We start from the raw sequence: 22,887 nt of genomic DNA, 5'->3' as shown, positions 1-22,887 counted from the left end.
GAGGCAACATTCTAAATGTAGTTCTAAAAAATAGAATGACCTTGGATATCCTCTCTGCAGGACAACAAGGTGGCACCTGGGCCTTATTTAATGTGCAGTGCTGCCTATATATTCCTCATCATTCGCACATTGTTCCACAAGTTTTAAATCATATGCAAGTGCACATACATAATATTGATCAATTATTAGTAGACCCCTTGTGCAAATGTTTTAATTCCCTTTCTTAGCCATAGCAGCATGTCTTTGTAGGGTTATTATCTCTATGGGGTAGGGGAACTTCTAGTGTCCTGTTGTCTCTTATACTGTTGTTGTGGAATATGGATGCTATGTTTGTCCTATGGTCAACGTAGTCTGCTGCGTAGAGGTGAACTGTGGAGGCCCAGGGCCTGGGCCCCCCCGCTTCCATATTGAGAGTGAGGTGCTGCATGTAGTCACAGTGGGACCCAGACAGAAGTTAAATGTCAACAGACCTCCTCAGGGAGGAAAAGATGCACAAATGGCCTTATAAACCACTCATCTCGTAAAGCATTAAAACTGCTCTCCCCTGATATGATGAAATAAAATCTCCAAACCCATGTTCACGAGATCTGCTGCAACTCTATTCTCAAACTCTGTGGAATGTCCTTGTCCTAAGCCTTTATAAGCTGCCCCTAGTACCCCCCACCTTTATGGAGTGCTATTTCCATTTTCTTGATGGCTGCCACCAGCAAAGGATCTTCTCCTGTTCATAAGTCCTCCTAAAACTCATGTCTGACTTTATGCCTAGTATGTTCTTTGGTCTTGGGGCTGTACCAACCTGAACTCTTTAAGAGCTGGGTTGGAGCAAAAGGAAAAAGGAAGGAAGGGAGAGAAAAAAAAAAGCTTTCATGGCAGTTTATTATTTCTTCAGCTAGAACTATTAGCTCCTGATGTTCAGAGACTTAGTTAATAAAGCATGGCTTTTGAATCTTCTACAACAATGGTTACCTAGTAGTGTCTGATAAATACATGTTAGTTCCAAGTCTGCAAATATACAGGACATATGGGAGAATTTTTATTTTCTTTTAGAGGAATCAAGCTACACAAAAAGGAAAAAAAAAACACTTCCAAGCTGTAAAAAAGAAAAAGAAAATTATTGTATTGATCACAAAGTTGCCTAAGCTACAATAGAAGAGGGCCACATTTTTCTTATGAAAAACAGTTCCATTTGATGCTGTATGTACATCAGCCACCAAAATCCTGTACACTCAGGAAACTCATAGGTCAAACTATTGAAAGAAGACCTCCCAGAGCTCAAAAAATTTGATAAAAGGTGTTGCATTGGTTTATCAGAGCAGCATTTTTTACTGATGTTGTTAAGCTGTTCTAGGCATAACAATTGTTTTGCCGTACACTACTAAGTGTTTTGGTTTCCTAGAGAGCTCTGAGAAACTACTATGAAATGGATTAGTTTAAACATGGGAATTTATTAGCTTACAGTTTTGTTTTGTTTTGTTCTTTTGCATGGGCATCGAACCCGGTCTCTGGCATAGCTGGTGAGAATTCCATCACTGAGCCACCATCACACCACCTTAGCATACAGTTTTAAGGCCATAAGATGTTAAAATCAAGGCACCATCAAGACCATGCTTTCTTCCTGAAGACTAGCTGCTGGTGTTCCTTGGGTCCTTTGCTACATGATAAGACACAGGGAGGTTTCTGCTGGTCTCTCCCTTTTCCTCCAGGTTTCATTGATTTCTGCTTCTTGCTTCAATGGCTTTTCTTCCTCAGAGTCTGAATTTCATTCTCTCCCAAAGGACTCCAGTGAAAGGATTATCTGAAGTGGCCTCATCAAAAGGTCCTATTTATAATGGGCCCACGCTCACAAGAATGTATTAAAGAACATGTTTTTTTCTGGAGTGGATATAGCTTCAAACCACCACACTAAGTAAACTAGATTGAAAAGTAAATGCTCAGAGAATTTATTATGCTAAAATGATCCCTAAAATGGAGAAGGTTGGGGAGCATAAAATTCCAATCTAGTCAAGGTCTGACTGAGAAAATCAATAATATCTCAATTGCCTCAAAATCAAGAGATTGTTCTTAAAAAAGACTAGGAAAAAAAAGCAAGATTAGCAAATAATATATAGTTGACCAAGTCTCATCAATGAGAAAAGCATGTTTTATGTCCTTACCTCCTTGATTAATTATTATTCTTTCTCTGAAAAAAAGCTCAAAGAAATAGAATTAGAATACAACCTGAAAAATTGTTTTAAGAAGTGTTTAGAATGTTTCATATGTGGTAGGGATAGTATTAGATGCTATTAATTTAAAAAAGAAAAAATAAATTCTCCATTTTCTCTCTGGTGAAGAATAAGTGGATTTCTTTATACTGTAAATATTTTTGAATATTTGCTATATACTAAAGGTGATAGTTTCTGGGGATAAAGCAATGAAGAAGGCAGATACAGAGTCTGCCTAAAGAAGCTCAGCATCTAGTGGGGACAGAGTGTAAAGAAGTGATTACAAAATAGTTGATTAGCTATTAAGGTAGAGGTATAAACAGATGCTGTGAAATACCACTGATGATTGAAACACAGGTAATTTGCAGTTCAAAGATAAATGCAAAAATGGAAGTATGAATATGTGATGTAGGAGCAAAAAAGGCTCCAAACCAGTGACTTAAGTTAGCAAAGGCTTCCTTAAGAAGGTGACTTTCAAGCTGGGATGTAAGAGATGAGTAAGTAGGGTGAATCCCAGGCCAGGGACCCTTTGTCTGCAGAGCAAGGGTGCAGGAAGATGCGCTTCACAGGTGGCACAGGACTGGGTCCCCAGTGTTGATCCATATGAATTTGAAAGGCCTGAAGACTTTGATTATGCATCTTACTGAAGAAATTTTCCCACCATCTTGTAATACTCAAAAGAAGAGCAATTAAGTGGTCTAAATTTTAAAAGGGAAGTATAATGTCCAGAATAATATGAGACCAAAACTCTATATCCAGAAAGGTTTTCTTGAGCACCTAGATGGCACATGGAGGGAGGTAAGTGGAGCTCAGACCCAAATGGAGCAGAACCCTGGTTACCACCTCAGATTTCTCCAGCAAGAGAGTAACGGCACCTTGGAGGAAGCAATCAAGACAGATATGAACAGGACCTTTCCAGACAATGCAAAATTCCAAAAATCTGCAGATCCCTGCTTACAAAAAGACCCTACACAATGTGCTACTGGCATATGGGTATCACAACCAAGGAGTGGATCATTGCCAGGGATTGAGTTTATAGCAGGATATCTGATTCTATATCAGATAGATCAGATAGATCAGATAGATCACAAAGAATGAAGAAGAATCCTTTTGACCACTAGCTGCTCTCAGATGAGTGTTACTATAGCCCAGCCATGCTAGGTCTTAAAATGGACCAGGAAGTCCTTGGTGAACTCATGAGGATGAAAATTCCAGTAGTAGTAGCTTTGATAGATAGGCACAGTGTCTTGTGGGGATACTTGTTTTATCTAGCTGGTTTATTTGCTCTTTCATTGATAACCTACCTGTAGAGACTGTTCTTCGAATTTGGGGTTATTAATACAATGAAAGCTCAAAAATGGTCTTCTGGGTGACCTTAACATGAATTAAACAACATCCAGCTTTCACTTTGGAAGCCACCAGTTTTCCAGACATTTGTGATAAATTTAAGCAGGTCACAAAAGGGAATTTTGTAACAGAATGTCAAACATTTATACAGAAAATATTTTCAGAACCTGGAAGCTTATCCATGACAACCATTACCAGGCTTGAAGAAAACTGTAGAGCAAAGTTGTTCACTCAGGGGTAAGTTGGCCATCTCCTCAACTACGCATTCTTTGACTCTTTTCACTGACAGTAAATCATCATTTCCAGAGTCGATACAACCAATTTTTACTGCTTCCTTTTTTAGCGATGCTTGATGACACTACACTTCAGTGGTGATTTTTTTAAAAGAGAGATTTAAAAACATGTCATTCTACAATTCTTAAATTGAGTTCTCCTAGCTCTCTAAAGAAAATTTGTTTCCTGGGACATTAATAATACATTAAAGGAGATACTGACATTTGTGTTTAAAAGTGTGTCAACATAGAGCCCACATAGCCAGAGATCTTTGGAGATGCAGAAGCATACACTCCTGGGGAATCCTTATGAGAGGAGAAGCCAGGAGAGAAAGCTAGCAGATATCACCATGTGCCTTCCCAGTTGACAGAAGTGTCCTGAAGCCAAAGACCCCAGCAGATGCAGCCACTTGCTTTCCCAGGTAACAGAGGTGTTCTGGGCAGCATCAACCTTTCTTTTTTTTTCTTTTTTCTTTTTATTTTTCTTACATGGGGAGGCACCGGGAATTGAACCTGGGTCCTCTGGTGTGGCAGGCAAGCATTCTTGCCTGCTGAGCCACTGTGCCTTGCCCAGCATCAGCCTTTCTTGAGTGAAGATGTGTTGCAGACTGAATCCTGTCCCCATAAAGAACATGTTCATGTCTTAATCAACATTCATGTTGGTGTGAATCTACTTGAAAATCCACTTGAAAATGATTATCTTTGACTATGATAAGGTGAGTCAGGGTGTGGACTCATTTGTCAGTAGGATCTTGGACTATTCTTTTGCAGAACTGAATGAGTTTTTGGTATTAATCCAACTGGGATATAGTTTAAAAGTCAAGGAAATCGAACATGGAGGTGAGAAGTAAAGAGCCAGACACAGAAGCCAGAAAATGTGACAGAGGACTGCTTTCAACAAATGCTGAGAAATCACAGCTATTCTAGAATCTTGAACAGCCTTCAAAACGATGAGAACATGAAAATTAAAAAAGAAAACAAAATGAAATAAAAAGGAGAAACACCAACACCAAGAATCCCACACCCCTCCCTTAGATCCCTCTCTTACTGACATTTAGCTTTGGTATATTACCTTTGTTACATTACTGGAAGTATATTACAAAGTTACTCTTTGGTATAGACTCCAGTTAGCATTGATTGTATTTTTTTACATGTACCACTCCGTTTTCAACACCTTGCAATCTTAACATTCACTTGTTCTCCCTCATGTAAAAGTGTTCTTGTATTTGTACATTTGTACAACATCATTGACCACTATGGGTTTTGCTAACTTATACAGTCTTTCTTTACCTTCCAACTTTCCTTCTGGTGTAATATGTGTCCCTAGCCTTCCCCTTTACTTTTGTATTTTTTATTTTATTTTTTTAAATGCCAAAAAACACCAAATGCAAACATTCCTATTTTGGTCCTTCCAGTCTATATATATAATCAGTAATTCACAATATCATCACATAGTTGCATATTTATCATCATGATCATTTATTGGAACATTTGCATCTGTTCAGAAAAAGAAATAAAATAAAAACAGAAAAAAAATTTATACATACCATACCCCTTTCCCCTCCCTTTCATTGAACACTAGCATTTCAAACTAAATTTATTTTAACATTTGTTCCCCCTATTATTTATTTTTATTCCATATGTTCTACTCATCTGTTGACAAGGTAGATAAAAGGAGCATCAGACACAAGGTTTTCACAATCACACAGTCACATTGTGACAGCTATATCATTATACAATCATCTTCAAGAAACATGCCTAGTGGAACACAGTTCTACATTTTCAGGCAGTTCCCTCTAGCTTCTCCATTATATCTTGAATAACAAGGTGATATCTACTTAATGCATAAGAATAACCTCCAGGACAACCTCTTGACTCTGTTTGGAATCTCTCAGCCATTGACACTTTGTCTCATTTCACTCTTCCCCATTTTGGTCGAGAATGTTTTCATAATCCCTTGACGCTGAGTCTCAACTCATTCTAGGGTTTTTCTTAATCCCTTGATGCTGAGTCTCAGCTCACTCTAGGATTTCTGTCCCATGCTGTCAGGAAGGTCCACACCCCTGGGAGTCATGTCCCATGTAGACAAGGAGAGGGTGTTGAGCTTGCTTGTCATGTTGGCCAGAGAGAGAGGCCACATCTGAGCAACAAAAGAGGCTCTCTTGGGGGTGACTCTCAGGCCCAATTCTAAGCAGGCTTGACCCATCCTCTGTGGGATTAAGTCCCATATGAACAAACCCAAGGCTAGGGGCTCAGCCTGCAGCTTTGGTTGTCCATGCTGCCTGTGAGAATATAAAGAATTCAACTTGGGGAAGTTGAATTTTCCCCTGTTCTCACCATTTCCCGAAGGGGACTTTGGAAGTACCCCTTTATTCATTGTTCAAATCACTCCGGGATCCATTGGGGCATCATCCTGGACAAACCAACAAAATCTCATGTCCTACTCAAGGTTCCATGAACTCATGGTGTTCAACCAAGCTGTCTACATAAGTTATATTAAGAAATGCACTAGTCAAAATACAAATTTTGTGCCAAACAAACATTTTTTGCTTTAATCTCCCACATAAATTGAAATTTTAAAATATTAATTACCATCTATTTTCAGCACCCTGCAGTAATGACATTCCTTTGCTCCTCCTCATGCAAAAACACCCTTAAAATTTGTACATTCAGTCACCATCACTACACACTCCAGGCACTCTTAGATCACACCATCTCAATCTCCATCATCCATCTTTCTTTCTGATTTCATTTGTGCCCCCAGCCCTCCTCCCTCTATCATTCTCACATTCAGCTTCATTCAGTATTTTAAAATAATTGTATTTCAGTTAGGTAGTATTGTGCTGTCCATTTCTGAGTTTTTACATTCAGTCCTATTGCACAATCTGTATCCCTTCAACTCCAATTACCCAATATCTTACCTTATTTCTATCTTCTGATGGTCTCTGTTACCAACTAAATTCTCCAAGTTTATTCACTAATGTCAGTTCATATCAGTGAGACCATACAGTATTTGTCCTTTTGTTTTTGGCTAATTTCACTCAGCATAATGTCATTAAGATCCATCCATGTTGTTACATACTTCATAACTTTATTCTGTCTTACAGCTGCTTAATATTCCATCGTATGTATATACCACAGTTCTTTTAGCCACTCGTCTGTTAATGAACATTTTGGCTGTTTCCATCTCTTCACAATTGTAAATTATGCTGCTATAAACATTGGTGTGCAAATGTCTGTTTGTGTCCTTACCGTCATGTCCTCTGAGTAGATACATAGCAATGGTATTGCTGTGTAAATATAGAATATGACAATTCTATATTTAGTTTTTTGAAGAACTGCCAAACTGCCTTCCACAGTGGTTGTATCATTTGATGTTCCCACCAACAATGCCTCTTTCTCAACATCCTCTCCAGCACTTGTCATTTTCTATTTTATTGATAATGGCCATTCTGGTGGGTGTGAGATGATATCTCATCTCAAAAGTCATTTGATTTACATTTCTCTAATGACCAGGGGAGTATCTCTTCATGTGCCTTTTGGCCATTTGTATTTCCTCTACTGAGAAGTGTCTGTTCAAGTCTTTTGCCCATTTTGTGATTGGATCTGCTGTCTTTTTGTTCTTGAGTTGAACAATCTCTTTATAAATTCTGGATACTAGACCTTTATCTGATATGTCATTTCCAAATATTGTCTCCCATTGTGTAGGCTGTCTTTTTACTTGCTTGATGAAGTTCTTTGATGCGTAAAAGTGTTTAATTTTGAGGAGTTCCCATTTATTTATTTATTTCTTCAATGCTCTTGCTTTGGGTGTAAGGTCTAGAAAGCCACCTCCAAGTATAAGATTTATAAAATATTTCCCTACATTTTCTTCTAACAGTTTTATGGTCCTACATCTAACGTTTAGGTCTTTGATCCACTTTTTTTTGTTTTTTTTTTTTTACATGAGCAGGTACTGGGAATCGAACCCGGGTCCTCTGGCATGGCAGGTGAGCATTCTTGCTTGCTGAGCCACCATGGCCCACCCTCTTTGATCCATTTTGAGTTAACTTTTATATAGGGTGTGAGATATGGGTCCTCTTTCATTCTTTTGCATGTGGATATCCAGTTCTCTAGGCACCATTTATTGAAGAGACTGTTCTGTCCCTGGTGAGTTGGCTTGACTGCCTTATCAAAGATCAATTGTCCATAGATGAGAGGGTCTATATCTGAGCACTCTATTTGATTCCATTGGTCAATATATCTATCTTTATGCCAGTACCATGCTGTTTTGATCACTGTAGCTTCATAAATGCCTTAAAGTGAGGTAGTGTGAGACCTCCAAATTCATTTTTTTTTCTCAGTATACTTTTAGCTATTCAGAGCACCCTGCCCTTGCAGATAAATTTGGCTATTGGTTTTTCTATTACTGAAAAGTAAGTTTTGGGGATTTTAATTGGTATTGCATTGAATCTGTAAATCAATTTAGGTAGAATTGACATCTTAACTGTATTTAGTCTTCCAATCCATGAACATGGTATGCCCTTCCATCTATTTAGGTCTTCTGTGATTCCCTTTAACAATTTCTTGCTGTTTTCTTTGTATAGGTCTTTTGTCTCTTTAGTTAAATTTATTCCTAAATATTTTATTCTTTTGCTTGCAATTTTAAATGGAATTCTTTTCTTGATTTCCCCCTCAGATTGTTCATTACTAGTGCATAGAAACACTACAGATTTCTGAGTGTCATTCTTGTAATCTGCCGCTTTGCTGTACTCATTTATTAGCTCTAGTATTTTGCTGTGGATTTGTCAGGGTTTTTGATGTATAGTATCATATCATCTGCAAATAGTGAGAGTTTTACTTCTTCCTTTCCAATTTTGATGCCTTGTATTTCTTTTTCTTGTCTAATTGCTCTGGCTAGAACTTCCAGCACAATGTTGAATAACAGTGGTGACAGTGGACATCCTTGTCTTGTTCCTAATCTGAGGGGGAACATTTTCAGTTTTTCCCCATTGAGGATGATGTTAGCTGTGGGTTTTTCATATATTCCCTTTATCATTTTGAGGAAATTCCCTTCTATTCCTATCCTTTGAAGTGTTTTCAACAGAAAAGGATGTTGAATTTTATCAAATGCCTTTTCTGCATCAATTGAGATGATCATGTGGTTTTTCTGCTTTGATTTGTTGATATGATGTATTACATTAATTGATTTTCTTATGTTGAACCATCCTTGCATACCTGGGATGATTCCTACTTGGTCATGATATATAATTCTTTTAATGTGTTGCTGGATTCTATTTGCTAGAATTTTGTTGAGGAGTTTTGCATCTATATTCATTAGAAAGATTGGTCTGTAGTTTTCTTTTGTTGTAATATCTTTGTCTGGCTTTGGTATGAGGGTGATGTTGGCTTCGTAGGATGAATTAAGTAGATTTCCCTCTTCTTCAATTTCCCTCTTAGCACTGCCTTTGCAGTGTCCCATAAGTTTTGATATGTTGTGTTTTCATTTTCATTTGCCTCGAGATATTTACTGATTTCTCTTGCAATTTCTTCCTTGACCCACTAGTTGTTTAAGAATGTGTTGTTGAGCCTCCACATATTTGTGAATTTTCTGGCACTCTGCCTATTATTGATTTACAACTTCATTCCTTTATGATCTGAGAAAGGGTTTTGTATGATTTCAATCTTTTTAAATTTATTGAGACTTGCATTGTGACCCAGCATATGGTCTATCCTTGAGAATGATCCATGAGCACTTGAGAAAAAGGTGTATCCTGCTGTTGTGGGGTGTAATGTTCTATAAATGTCAGTTAAGTCTGTCTCATTTATTGTAATATTCAAATTCTCTGTTTCTTTATTGATCCTCTGTCTAGATGTTCTGTCTAGATGAGAGTGGGGAATTGAAGTCTCCAACTATTATGGTAGATGTGTCTATTTCTCTTTGCAGTTTTTGCCACATGTATTTTGGAGCATTCTGGTTTGGTGCATAAATATTTATGATTGTTTTGTATTCGTGCTGAATTGTTCCTTTTAATAGTACATAGTATCCTTCTTTGTCTGTTTGAACTGTTTTACATTTGAAGTCTAATTTGTTGGATATTAGTATAGCTACTCCTGCTCTTTTCTGATTATTATTTGCATGAAATATCTTTTCCCAACCTTTCACTTTCAACCTATATTTATCCTTGAGTCTAAGATGTGTTTCCTGTAGACAGCATATAAATGGGTCCTGTCTTTTAATCCATTCTGCCAGTCTATATCTTTTGATTGGGGAGTTCAGTCCATTAACATTTAGTGTTATTACTGTATGGGTAGTACTTTCTTCTACCATTTTGCCTTTTGGATTTTATATGACAAATCTAATTTTCCTTCTTTTTACCTTTATTCATAGTCTTCATTTCTACACTCTTCTCCACACCTCTCTCTTCTGTCTTTTTGTACCTGTATCTAGTACTCCCTTTAGTATTTCTTGCAGAACTGTCTCTTGATCACAAATTCTCTCAGTGATTTATGGTCTGAGAATGCTTTAATTTCTCCCTCATTTTTGAAGGAAAATTTTGCTGGATATAGAATTCTTGGTTGGCAGTTTTTCTCTTCTAGTAATGTAAATATATCATCCCACTGTCTTCTCACCTTCATGGTTTCTACTGAGAAATCTATGAATAGTCTTATTGGCCTTTCCTTGTATGTGACGGATTGCTTTTCTCTTGCTGCTTTCAAGATTCTCTCTTTCTCTTTGACCTCTAACATTCTGATTAGTAAGTGTCTTGGAGTACATCTATTTGGATCTACTCTCTTTGGGGTACACTGCATTTCTTGGATCTGTAATTTTAACTCTTTCATAAGAGTTGGGAAGTTTTCAGTGATAATTTCCTCCATTAGTTTTTCTCCTCCTTTTCCCTTCTCTTTTCCTTCTGGGACACCCACCACACATATATATGTGCGCTTCATATTATCATTCAATTCCCTGAGTCCCTGCTCATATTTTTCCATTTTTTTCCCTATATTTTCTTTTGCTTGTCAGATTTCAGATCCCATCCTCCAGTTCACTAATCCTATCTTCTGCTTCTCAAAATCTAACATTGTAGGTTCTCATTGTTTTTTTCATCTCTTCTACTGTGCCTTTCATTCCCATAAGTTCTGTGATTTGTTTTTTCAGGCTTTTGATTTCTTCTTTTTGTTCATTCGTTGCCTTCTTTATATCCTCCCTGAATTCACTAATTTGATTTTTGATGAGGTTTTCCATATCTGTTCATTTATTCTGAATTAATTGTTTCAACTCCTGTATCTCATTTGAATTGTTGGTTTGTTCCTTTGACTAGGCCATATCTTCAATTTTCCTAGTGTGATTTGTTATTTTTTGCTGGTGTCTAGGCATTTAATTACCTTAATTAGTTTATTCTGGAGATTGCTTTCACTTCTTTTACATAGGGTTTTCTTGCTGGATGAATTTGTTGTCTGTCTGTTCTTTGACAATCAGTTCAGCTTTTTCTGGACCTCTAGCTTAGGTTTTGTTTAACAGAGTAGAATTTTTCAGTTCTTGTTTTCTTGTTTCTTGCCCTGCCTGTATGGTGCCTTTTTCTCTCCACCCTTAGGAGGGTCTACTTAGGTATTATAGACCCCAGACGGATTTTCCCAGACCAAACTGGCCTCCTATCAGGAGGAAAGTGTCACCTGCATCGGTTTTCCCTGAGGTTGAGACCCAGCAGGTTGAATGACTTTCCTGTGAAGTCTCTGGACTCTGTTTTTCTTATCTTGCCCAGTATATGGAACTTGTCTGCCTGCAGGTCCCACCAGCATAAGATGATGTGGTACCTTTAACTTTGGCAGACTCTCCCTGCTGGGAGCATGGTGGAGACAGAGGAGAGGTTGTAGGCTGATTTTAATGGCTTCAAATTACGAAGCCCTGGTGTCTAAATTCCTTAAGGGAGAGATTCCACCTGAGTTGGGCCTCACCCCTCCCTAGGGAAGGCACAGGCTCCAGACAAGCCCTCAAACAAGCTTGTTTCTGCCTATGCCTGGGGCAGTTGCACCCTGTGAAATCCTGCCACTGTGTCCAAAGACAGTTAAGCCTTTGTAAAAACACAGCCACAAAAGCCTCTGTTTCTTCCTTCTTTCTGTTTCTGTTAGCCCTGCCCCCTTGGTGCCGGGGTAAAAATGAGCAACATCCGCTTTGACCAGTTTCACCTGAACTGGGGGCCTATTTTTAGTCATCAGAATTTGTGAATTAATTCCACAATTGGCATTTGGTTGCACTCAGCCCCCGCTGCTGGTAAAGTCCCTTTCCTTTCCCCTCTGGAAAGCAGTCTGTGAGGGAGGGACACCAGCCACCACAATTTGGCGAACTCACGGTTCTGGTAGGGCTCGCAACCAGTCCAGCTGCTCCAGACTGGGGTACACTGTGTGTCTGGTCACTGATGTGGCCCCAGGAGCTGTTTTGTACTGTTCCTGGTTATTTAGTAGCTGTTCTGGAGGATGAACTAAATCACACAGCTTGCTAAGCCACCACCTTGGCACCTCCCCAGCAGCCTTTCCCTTTCAACAATACCCACACTCATCTTTATTTGATATACTTGCAATGTTGTGCTGCATCGGTTAGTATTGTGTTATCAATTTAAAGATCTATACAATTGATCCTGTCAAACATTCTATATTCCTTCAACATCACATGCCTAACCTCTACCCTCTTTCTGGCCCCTGAAAACCTGTGTTCTCAACTTTGATACTCAAAGTTCATTCAAAGTCATGTGATTGTGAAAGCCTTGTGGCTGACAGATGAGTAATAAAATAAGGACAAAAAATAAATTAATAATAGGGGGATAAGGGATTATACCCCTTATCTCCCTACATATAAGATTTTTTGGGTGTTCTTTTTTTATCTTATTTTAATTTTTTTTTGTAGTAATGAAAATGTTCAAAAATTGATTGTGGTGATGAATGCACAACCATATAGTGATACTGTGAACCACTGCACACTTTGGATTATTATATAGTATATTAAATACATCTAAATAAAATTGCATTAAAAAACAAAAATCAACAAACAAAAAGTATCTCAACATCTGTGAGTTTATGATTATCAGTTTGTCAGCAGATTTAAAATTTAAATCAAAATAGTGAACAGTCTTTATTGCCTTATTGATGACAATTAAAATATTAGTCTATTCTCTTTTTTTCTATGGCCGAGCATTTACATAAGGTTTTTGCATATAGCAAGTAATTTCTCTTTAGAAAGCATAATGTTTCAAAAAAAATCTATTTTGAAAGATTATTGTTACATGAAGAATAAATCAGACATAAATGTGTGAGACATAGAAATGGGAATTCTGATTCAGGCCCATGAAAGCCTCACTCTATCATGTCATCCTAGGTTTCCAGAGACAGTCTTCTCAGGAGAGAGGGGGTTAAAATGACTGTTCCAAGGTGAAGGCTGCCCAGAAACCCACAAATGTAGGGAACTGCTTTAAAGTTCCAAGGTAGACCCAGCTGGGACTTCTTCTCAATCAAAGCAGTGGCTTCTGATTCTCTCCAGCCCTAACTCCACTTCATTTCTTCAGTCTCTCAGCCTGAAATAGTGATTTTGCCTTGGGGCTGAATTGAGGACTCTGTTGTCTGGGTGGATTGAGGACTCTGTTGTCTGGGTGGATTGAGGACTCTGTTGTCTGGGTGGATTGAGGACTCTGTTGTCTGGGTGGATTGAGGACTCTGTTGTCTGGGTAGAGTATGAACTTATTCAGAGGCCAAGCTGAGCCCTGGATGGGCACGAGCAGAAAAGGGAGCCTGCTGATGGCCACACCCAAGCCTGCCTACCTGGCTCAACAGTTTAACCATTATCTGTTGTTACTTGTAAACATCCCCTAGGAGTTCTACCAAATGGTCTTTGGAATTCCAAATAGTTGTTTACCAGAGTCTTCTAGAAAAAATTTCATCTTCATTCTATTCCTGAATTTCCAGAATTTAGCACCCCTTACAGACTGAGTTCCTGCTCAGTCTATTGGCTTCTAAAATTACATTTGTTCTCATGAAAATTTCATCTCACCTCAAAAGAGGAAAAGGGAAAGAAAGTCAGCAACACTGAATTCATTCTGAACTCTGAAAGTGTTCAGTGAGAGGAAGACTGATTCAACCATTTTGATAGACTCATCCAGAGTAACAACCTGGGGGATTGCAACAGCCCTGGCTAGGGGATCCTGAGTTATGGATTCTGGTTCTTGCTCTGCCATCTTCTTTCTTTTCTCATCAGACAGACGTGGTATACTCTCAGGCCCCCTGCCATTACCTCTAGCATGACACATGCAGACAATCACTAAGTTGCGTTTTTTCCCCTTGTGTTCTAGCTTGCTAGCTACCGGAATGCAATATACCAGAAACGGAATGGCTGTTAAAAGGGGGAATTTAATAAGTTGTTAGTTTACAGTTCTAAGACCAAGAAAATGTCCCAATTAAGACAAGTCTATAGAAATGTCCAACCTAAGGCATCCAGGGAAAGATAACTTGGTTCAAGAAGGTCGATGAAATTCAGTGTTTCTCTCTCAAGTGAGAAGGCACATGGCAAACATGTTCAGGGTTTCTCTGTCAACTGGAAAGGGATGTGGCAAACATACCATCATCTGCTAGCTTTCTCTCCTGGCTTCCTGTTTTATGAAGATTTCCGGGAGGCATTTTTCTTCTTTATTTCCAAAGGTCGCTGGCTGGTGGACTCTGATTCTTGCGACTATGTCATTCTCTGTTCTCTCAGAATCTCCCACATTCTCCAAAATGTTTTCTCTTTTATAGGATTCCAGTAAAGTAATCAAGACCCACCCAAATGGGTGGAGACACATCTCTACCTAATCCAGTTTAACAACCACTCTCGATAGAGTCACATCTCCAGAGAGATGATCTAATTAAAGTTTCAAACATACAGTACTGAATAAGGATTCGAATAAACAGCTGCCTTTAGAAAATGGGATTAGGATTAAAACATGGTTTTTCGAGGGTACATACATCCTTTCAAACTGGCACACCTTGGGAAGAAGAGGAGCAGATGTCACAAGCCTATCTTTGAATGAAAATGGAGTCAGGACCATAAAATGATGATAATGTCCCAGTATTGTCACCAGGCTTGCCGCTAGAAAGTAAAGCAGTAGATTTCAAGTCATTATACTTTGGCTCTGGATCAGTCACAGACTGGAGAAGTGAAATGGATCTTGGAGATCATTGAGGCCAGCCTTCTTATTTTACACCTTAAAAAATACTGAGAGACATCAAGTGACTTGGACAAAATGGAGTTGCCCATCACTGCCCCAGCAAGCTTAGAATCTGGCTTTTTGATTCATTATTACTTTCAATTTCAAAATTCTCATGGAGGCCAGAGGGGTGCTTATTGCCTTGCAGGATGAAGATGTTTGCTTTCTTGGTAAACTTGAATATTTTGTGATTATCATCTCCACTTGGAAGGATACCACCTACATATTTTAGTTTGGCACAGCTGTTTAAAGACTGGTTTCATAAGTTTGTTATCATAACACTTCAACACCAGCCACATAGCTCCACCTCCCTCAATTCCAGGAATTAGTGAGGCACACTCTTCCTGGGACAGGATGAGGTTGGCTTCTCTTTCTCTGGAAGTTTGCTGGAGACTGGAATTTACTCTCTGAAAGGAACCCCCAAATGACCAAGTTTCCTCTTCTAGGAATGCAAACAGCTAGGATTTCTGGAGCAAGTTCACCCAATGGTTGGCATTTCCTCAGCATTAACCTGCCTGGGTATTAACCATTCGTAACCTCACATCACTGTTTTCAAGTTTGCTTAGGGTGAAAAATGTCCACTTTAGGGGTTACCAAATGGAGCATTCATTTACACAATAGGATCTTCTGAGTTCAGTTTGGTTCCTTGCTCGATTTTGCCCTGCCAGGCATTTACTACCTGCTCCAGCATATGCTACTTTTTAATGCTTCCCATTTTTATGCTATGAATTCCAAATCATCTGCCAAGATCTGAACACTGGCATTATAGCAGGCCATGACAGTTGGCTTCTCATGCAGTTCTGTAATAGGCAAAAAGATCATTTCTGCATCATTTTAACACTTGAAAAATTGTCCAAGAGCTCGTCTTTGTTTAGCCTAGGAACAGTCTTTGTTTAGCCTGGGAAAATGACAAATCAGAGAAATGGATCACTGGTTGTCTAACTCTTGGGATGATTTTGCTCTGTAAGAGCTTTAATGGACCTTGAAGGTTTTTACTTCCTCAGCAACAACAGATTGTTGACAACTTAAGTCCTGCTTTGATCTGTGTCCCTTCTCACATGGGCTGTGCTCTTCTATGCTTGGCTTGAAAAAGACTGCTAGAAAACATCAAGTGTGGATGAGCAGACATAGCAAAATCATTATACAAGCCTATCTCAGGTTCCATCAAAAGTAAATCTCATACTCAGGAGTCAAAATCCACTCGGAAGTCCTTGGCACTTGACTGTAGGATTCAGTGTTGACAGCTGACTCTAGGACATGGTTCTTGGATGCAGGTATATGGTAAGGTAGGTCAGGGAAGCTCAAATTCCAGCCCCTGATAATGTAATTTTTGTTGAAATAAATTTAAAAAATTAAACACTTAGGAACAAATAAAAAGAAAAAAGAAATGAGTAGGATTTTCCTGGTGAAAAAGTTCAGATAGGGATTTCAGAAGGAATGATGTGAAAATCCATAGACTTGAGAAGCCTGGCTTGGATAAAAAATTGTGGGGACTTTCTGCCTTTCACATTCTATAGTCAATCTCTACTTCTGGTATCATTTATATCACAACTGCAAGAGCAGTTGTAGGGTATACATTAGACAGTGATATAAATGATACCAGAAGTAGAGATTGACTACAGAATGTGAAAGGCATTTTGTAGTAAGTCAAGATAGTTGGACAGTTTTTTGAGAGCAGAGGGCTCACAAATTTTAACACCTTGTGATATCCTTAAAGAGTGTTCCTTTGGTTTTAGTCATCTGCATTATGATTTTGAACTGAATATAGCCAAAACTTTGCTTTGCTTCTCTTGGACCATAATCAGTATCATTAGTAATAAATAATAGGATTTATATTGAGTGGTCATTGACTTCTTCGATGATCCAACTCCAATGAATATTAAGTACAGATGGAAAATCTGTAATCAACAGTGGAACCCGCAGGCAGCTATTTTATCCCTTTGTTCTTTGACTCATCAAGCTGAGAGAAATGTCAACAAAAGTGTGGCAAAGCACAGATATACTCTGATATGCATGGGCTCATCTTGTTGGCTATGCGTGACATTTTCTGAATGGCACAAAAGGAATTTTTCGAGATAGAAAGGCAAAGTATTCCTCAAGGTTGTCTAAGTACATGAACCTCCTTGTATTTCAAATCAACCAGAAGATTGAAGGTAATTATGCTCAAACTTGAAGACCTAGAGTAGCCTTGCATAATGCAGATGTCATATGGAATCAACTTTGGCTCTACCTCTGAAGCTGTCCAGTTTCCAGAGCATCTCTCTCTTAATTGTAAGCTCAGCCTTTTCTATAGCTGGGTATGTATAAGCCACCCAAATTCCATAGCTTCATAGCTCTTGGAAGAGACTTGCTTTGCATTAAATGCCATTTTCAATAACCCAATTCTTGCCTTACGCCTTGTAACTAACTTCTATCTTTATCTTAAATCCAAATCCTGTCTTGAACTTGATTAAATCCTGTCTTCACTGGGCCTGTTCTTGAGTCCCTGCTATGATTTCCTATCTTGTCTTTCTTTTCTCCAATACTGAGTGTCCATGAAGAGGACTTGTATCTCTGATACCAGGTCTCTATAAGGACTGTAAGCTGCTGCCAGACTCCTAGAACACTTGCCTATTAGATAATTGTTGAGTCACTTACAGCAGATTCCCTGACATAATCACTGAGACTATCTAAAGTTGCTCATATTGTCAAGATAAAAATTTGTACAATTATATATGGATCTTCAATAAATCTATTTACTCTTCTCTAGCCTGGTCCATCCTGCTACCAAGTCCACATAATTTCTAATACCATCAAGGTATGACAAGAATATGTACAATTGTGCAGAAATCTCATAAGTTGTACACTGCTTGTAAAAAAAATGAATTCTTATCTTTCAGAAATGGAAATGACAGACTCCATCTTCTTTCTTCTCAATAATATCTTTGAAAAAGATATGTGAAGCACAAGGAGCCTGAGGAAGTTCTACTTTCTTTACCACTGTAGCTTTACTGTGTTATCTTACACTTTTATATCTACAATCCATCTGGTATTGACTTTTGTGTAAGGTCAGGAGTCAAACTTAGAGTTTTTTCTATATGGATATCCATAACCAAATGATTGCACCATTTATGAAAAAGGCCATTCTTTCTCCACCACACTGTTCCCTTTCTTGTGGATTAGATAGCTGATTATGCAAGTCTATTTTGGAACTGTACTCTGCTCTGTTGTTCTGTCTATCCTTGTACCAATACCACACAGTTTCAATGAATTATAGTGTTATAATAGATCTTGGTGCATGATACTGTAAGCCTCATTTTTATTATTTTTCCTGATCAAGAAGATATTCTTGGTCTTTTTCCTTGTAAATTTTACAGTCATCTTCTCAATTTACACACGTACACAATTACTAGGCTTTTGACTGAGAATGTGTTAAATCAATTTGGGGAGAATTAATATTCCTCTATTTTTGTAGGCTTTTAAAAATACTCCCAATAATGTTTTATTGTTTTTAGTGTCCAGTTCTTGCATATTTTCTGTTAAATTTTTTTCTAGATATTTGATGCTTTCAATACTATTACATATATCATTTTAAATTTCATTTTTATTTGTTTGTTGCTGTTGCTGGTATGTGAAACCACAACTGGATTTTGAATATTGACCTTGTATACTTTCCTAGTATTTCTAAATTTTTTTGTTTTCTATATACAAAATCATCTGTGAACAGTGACAATGGTATTTCTTCCTTTATAATCCTTATGGTTTTATTCATTTTTCTTGATATGTGGCAATGGATAGAATTCAAGTAGAAGGTTAAATGGAAATGGTGATTGTGGATACATTTGTCTTGTTCCCAATCTCAGTAATAAAGCTTTAAATATTTCACCAATAACTAAGATGTCTCTTACGGTTTTTTTGTTTGTTTGTTTTGGTGCCTTGTCCGGAAATTGAACCGGGTCTCCTACATGAAAGGCGAGCATTCTACCATGAAACCACGCATGCACCCTATGTTTTTTGTTTTTTTCCTATGGTTTTTGAATGTACTTTTTATCACAAGAAATTTCTCATCCAAGTTTGCTGTGCATTTTTATTACGAATGAACATGAATATTATCAAATGTTTTTTGCCATCTATTGAGATGAACAAATGTTTTTGCTCCTTATTCTCTATTAACATGGTAAATTATGCTGATTGGTTTTAAACGTTAAATCAGTTTTACATTCCTGAATAAAGTGTACTTGGTCACAATACACTACGTTCTGAACCACAAATTCAGCTTGCCAATGTTTTGTTTAGAATTTTTGCATCTGTGTTTATGAGATTGTGCTGTAATTTTTTTTTTAGCTTAACGTTTTCATCAGGTTATGCTGGCTTCCTAAAGCAATTAGGAAGGATTCCTAAGTATCCATGTTTTTCCATACTCAAATATTTGGAAAATATTCATGAAAGTATCAAAACTCAAAGTTTTGCCCGTGGGAAGATTTTAAATAATGGATTTGATTTCTTGAATTGCTGTTAGACTTTACACAGTTTTTATTTACATTTGTGTTGGTCCAGTAAATTGCATTTTTCAAAGAATTTGTTAATCTCATTAAATCATCAGATTTATTGGCAAAATTTTTCATACTATCTTTTGAACTTCTTGTAAGACTTGTTGATGTTTTCATTTACAATACGGGCTATTTGTGCCTTCTCTAATTTTTTTTAATCAGTTTTGTGAAGAGTTTATAAATTGTATTAATTTTCACAAATAATATTTGGCTTTGTTATTTTTTATTGCATGTTTTTTTAATCATAACTTTCTACACTACTGTACTTCCTTCCTTTTACTCTTTGATTTCCTATTCTTCAAACTTCTTGAGAAAGAAGTTTAATTCATTGAGTTTACTCTTTCTTCTTTTTCAAATATTATGGATTAGAGGCTTTAAATTTCTCATTAGCACTAAGTACATTCCACAAATTTCAATATGCTTATTTTTATTATCATTCATCCAAAATATTTTCTAATTTACATTATGTCAAGTTATGGTTAATGTTGATTTCTAGCTTAAATTGCACTGGGTTCAAAGACTATATTCTGAATATTCAAATCACTTCAGAAGTTGTTGAGATTTTCTTTAAATTAATCTAAATGTGTGATTAATTTTTACAAGTGTACCAGGTGCACTTAAAAAAAAGTTTGTGTTGTTTTTTAGCATTGTCTTCTATATGTAGATCAAATTTGGTAATTTTGTTATTTCAATCATCTTTATCCTTATTAATTTGTTACCTGCCTGTTCTATTTGCAATTAAGAAATGTGCGTAATTTTCCTAACGTAATTATGGATTTGTCTATTTCTCCTTTTGGTTCTTTCAATATTTCAATATTTGCTTTATATGTGTAAAAACTATGATTTGGGGAATATATAGATTTAGAATAATATCATTCTAGTAGATCGACTCTTTTATGCCTATGCACCATACTGCTTTACTTTTAGGAATACTTCTTGCCTTAAATTCTACTTTATTTGGGTTAGTGTTTGCATAGTCAATACTAACATATGCATATATTTTCAACACTTCCATATCCTTGTATTTAAAATATATGTCCAGTAAGCCGTGTATAGTTGAGCTTTGTTTTATTATTCAGTAGGACATTCTTTGTCTTTCAGTCAGAGAATTTAATTGGTTTACATTGAACATTCTTCTTAAAAGTCTTTTGACCCATCTATTCTTTGCCCCCTTTTGGATTAATCCCCTCTTGGAGTAACCAATTTTTTATTATGCTGTTTTCCATCTATTATCTTACTGGATATGCATATGTTTACTACTTTTTTCTCTGTTATTCTAGAGATCACAACATGACTGTTGGGCTTATCTAATACAAAATACTAATTTTCATTCTTCTCTGATAATTTTACAATATTGGAACACTTTAATTCCATTTCCTTTACTGGTAATTGGACTATTTTTCCCAGTTTTTTACTCCTTTCCCATGGCAGAAATACATATATATATATAACCTTTGCTATGTGATTTTGGAGTGCCCCCACTGGAAAAGGCAGATTATATTTTCTTGCTTTATTACTGTTCAGCCTTGCCAAGCAACTTTCTATGGCCAGTGAAATATTAGTGACACTACATGAGCAAGAGTTTAAATGTGCTTATACACTTGCACTGCTGCCATTGCCAGGAGAAAGAAATGTTCCAAGAAGCCACTGAGATTTTGGGATTGTTCATGATACAGCACTGTGCAATAGTGGAATAGTAAATCCTCCTACTTAGTACCTTTTAATTTTATTAGAGAATAATTGAAAAACAGAAATAGCTTAACTTGGCATCTATCTAGTGATATCTTTTTCAAACTTTAAGAATTTTCTCAGTACCACAGCTATTCATTCTTCATTTGTTTGTTGCTATTGATTTAATGCCAATTTACTACTTATTATATCAGTATCTCCTTGAATATTTATTCAATCTCCAAACATCTTAATTTTTGCACAAAAATTCTACTACTCCAATAAATATATCATTCATATGTTTCTAGATATTTTTACTGCCATAAATTACTGCCATAGTCAATAAGTTCTCCTCTTATTTTTATCCCTAGGAAATTGGTTGGGATGGGAGGCTCTAAAATCAAACTACCAGAGTTTGAATCTTATTCTGCTATCCAATAGCAATTTGAGTCTAGTTGCTAAATTTCTCTGTGCCTCAGTTTCTCATTTGTAAACTGCAGATAGTAGTGGTAACTTCCTTAAAGGGTTAGTAAAAAGCTTAGAACAATTCCTAGCACTAGGTAAAGATTAAAAACACATGTTAGGGGTGGTGCAACGGTGGCCCAGTGGCAGAGTTCTTGCCTGACATGCCAGAGACCTGGGTTCGATTCCCTGTACCCACCCATGCAAAAAAAAAAACAAAAAAACAAAAAAACGCATATTAGCTATTATTATTACCTGCTTTATCGTGGAGAATTTATGAGGTCTACCTTTCTTTCCTCCCTCAACTCCCTAAATTGAGAAAACCATCTAAAGAAAGTACCAACGAGTGGTGAACAAGGATGAGATGTGAATCGGTGATAAACTATTGGTATTTTTGCCTTCGTGTGTGCTTGCAAGAGTCAGTACATGTATGTGTGTGAGTGTAGGGTACCTCTCTTCTTTCCACCTGGGATATGAGAAACAAGAATGTCAACTCTCACAGTACATAAGAAAAAGACAGATGATAGAATTACCTTCATAATGCCTTGCTTCCTAATGGATGATATGTTTGCTTTTCCTTTTATGCTGACTTTAGGGGTTGGCTAATTTCATGAAACAGTTCAGATATCATATATGCAGTCTGGAGTAAACATTGCTAAATTTGGTAAAAGAGCAAGTTAAAATTAATGGAAAGCTACCAGAGAAAATTGCAAAATCAAAATTATCAATGTTTGCTACACAGGGAAAGAAGAAGAAAAATCTAGCATCGTTGTTATTGCATAATATGATTTTGGAGTGTATTTTTAATTTTGTCTAATCAAATAATCACAGAATAGAAAAACCATTAAGTATTAAAACCACACAAACCAGTGAAAAATTTATAACAGAGGTCAGTTCTTACAAGGAGCTAGGGATTACTTAGATAAGAATGCCTAAGAACAAAAAACTAGAGGAAAACTATGTGTGAGGGGAATTGCATAAATAAATTATGATGCAACAGTGGATTGCAAAGCAGTCAGTAAATTGATGCGATATTATATTTTTGACATCTGTGTTCATGATACATCATTCTGTGATAAAAGCAGATTATAAAGTGGTTTTATGTATTAAATAATTTTAATTATTTATATTAAAAGAAGGGGCAAGAATGTATCTGTTTATGTAGGTAAACTGAAAGTTTAGGAAAAACACATATTAAAAT

At 37.0% G+C, this 22,887-nt stretch overlaps 1 pseudogene; it reads left to right on the top strand.

Annotated features, from left to right (window-relative positions):
* Positions 1–337: 337 nt before the first annotated feature.
* On the top strand, positions 338–3,789 carry LOC143690719 (growth hormone-regulated TBC protein 1 pseudogene; annotated as a pseudogene).
* The last annotated feature ends 19,098 nt before the right edge of the window (positions 3,790–22,887 follow it).

Source organism: Tamandua tetradactyla, chromosome 7, assembly GCF_023851605.1.
Source record: "Tamandua tetradactyla isolate mTamTet1 chromosome 7, mTamTet1.pri, whole genome shotgun sequence".
Taxonomy (NCBI): domain Eukaryota; kingdom Metazoa; phylum Chordata; class Mammalia; order Pilosa; family Myrmecophagidae; genus Tamandua; species Tamandua tetradactyla.
This window is presented reverse-complemented; position numbering and strand designations above follow the sequence as displayed.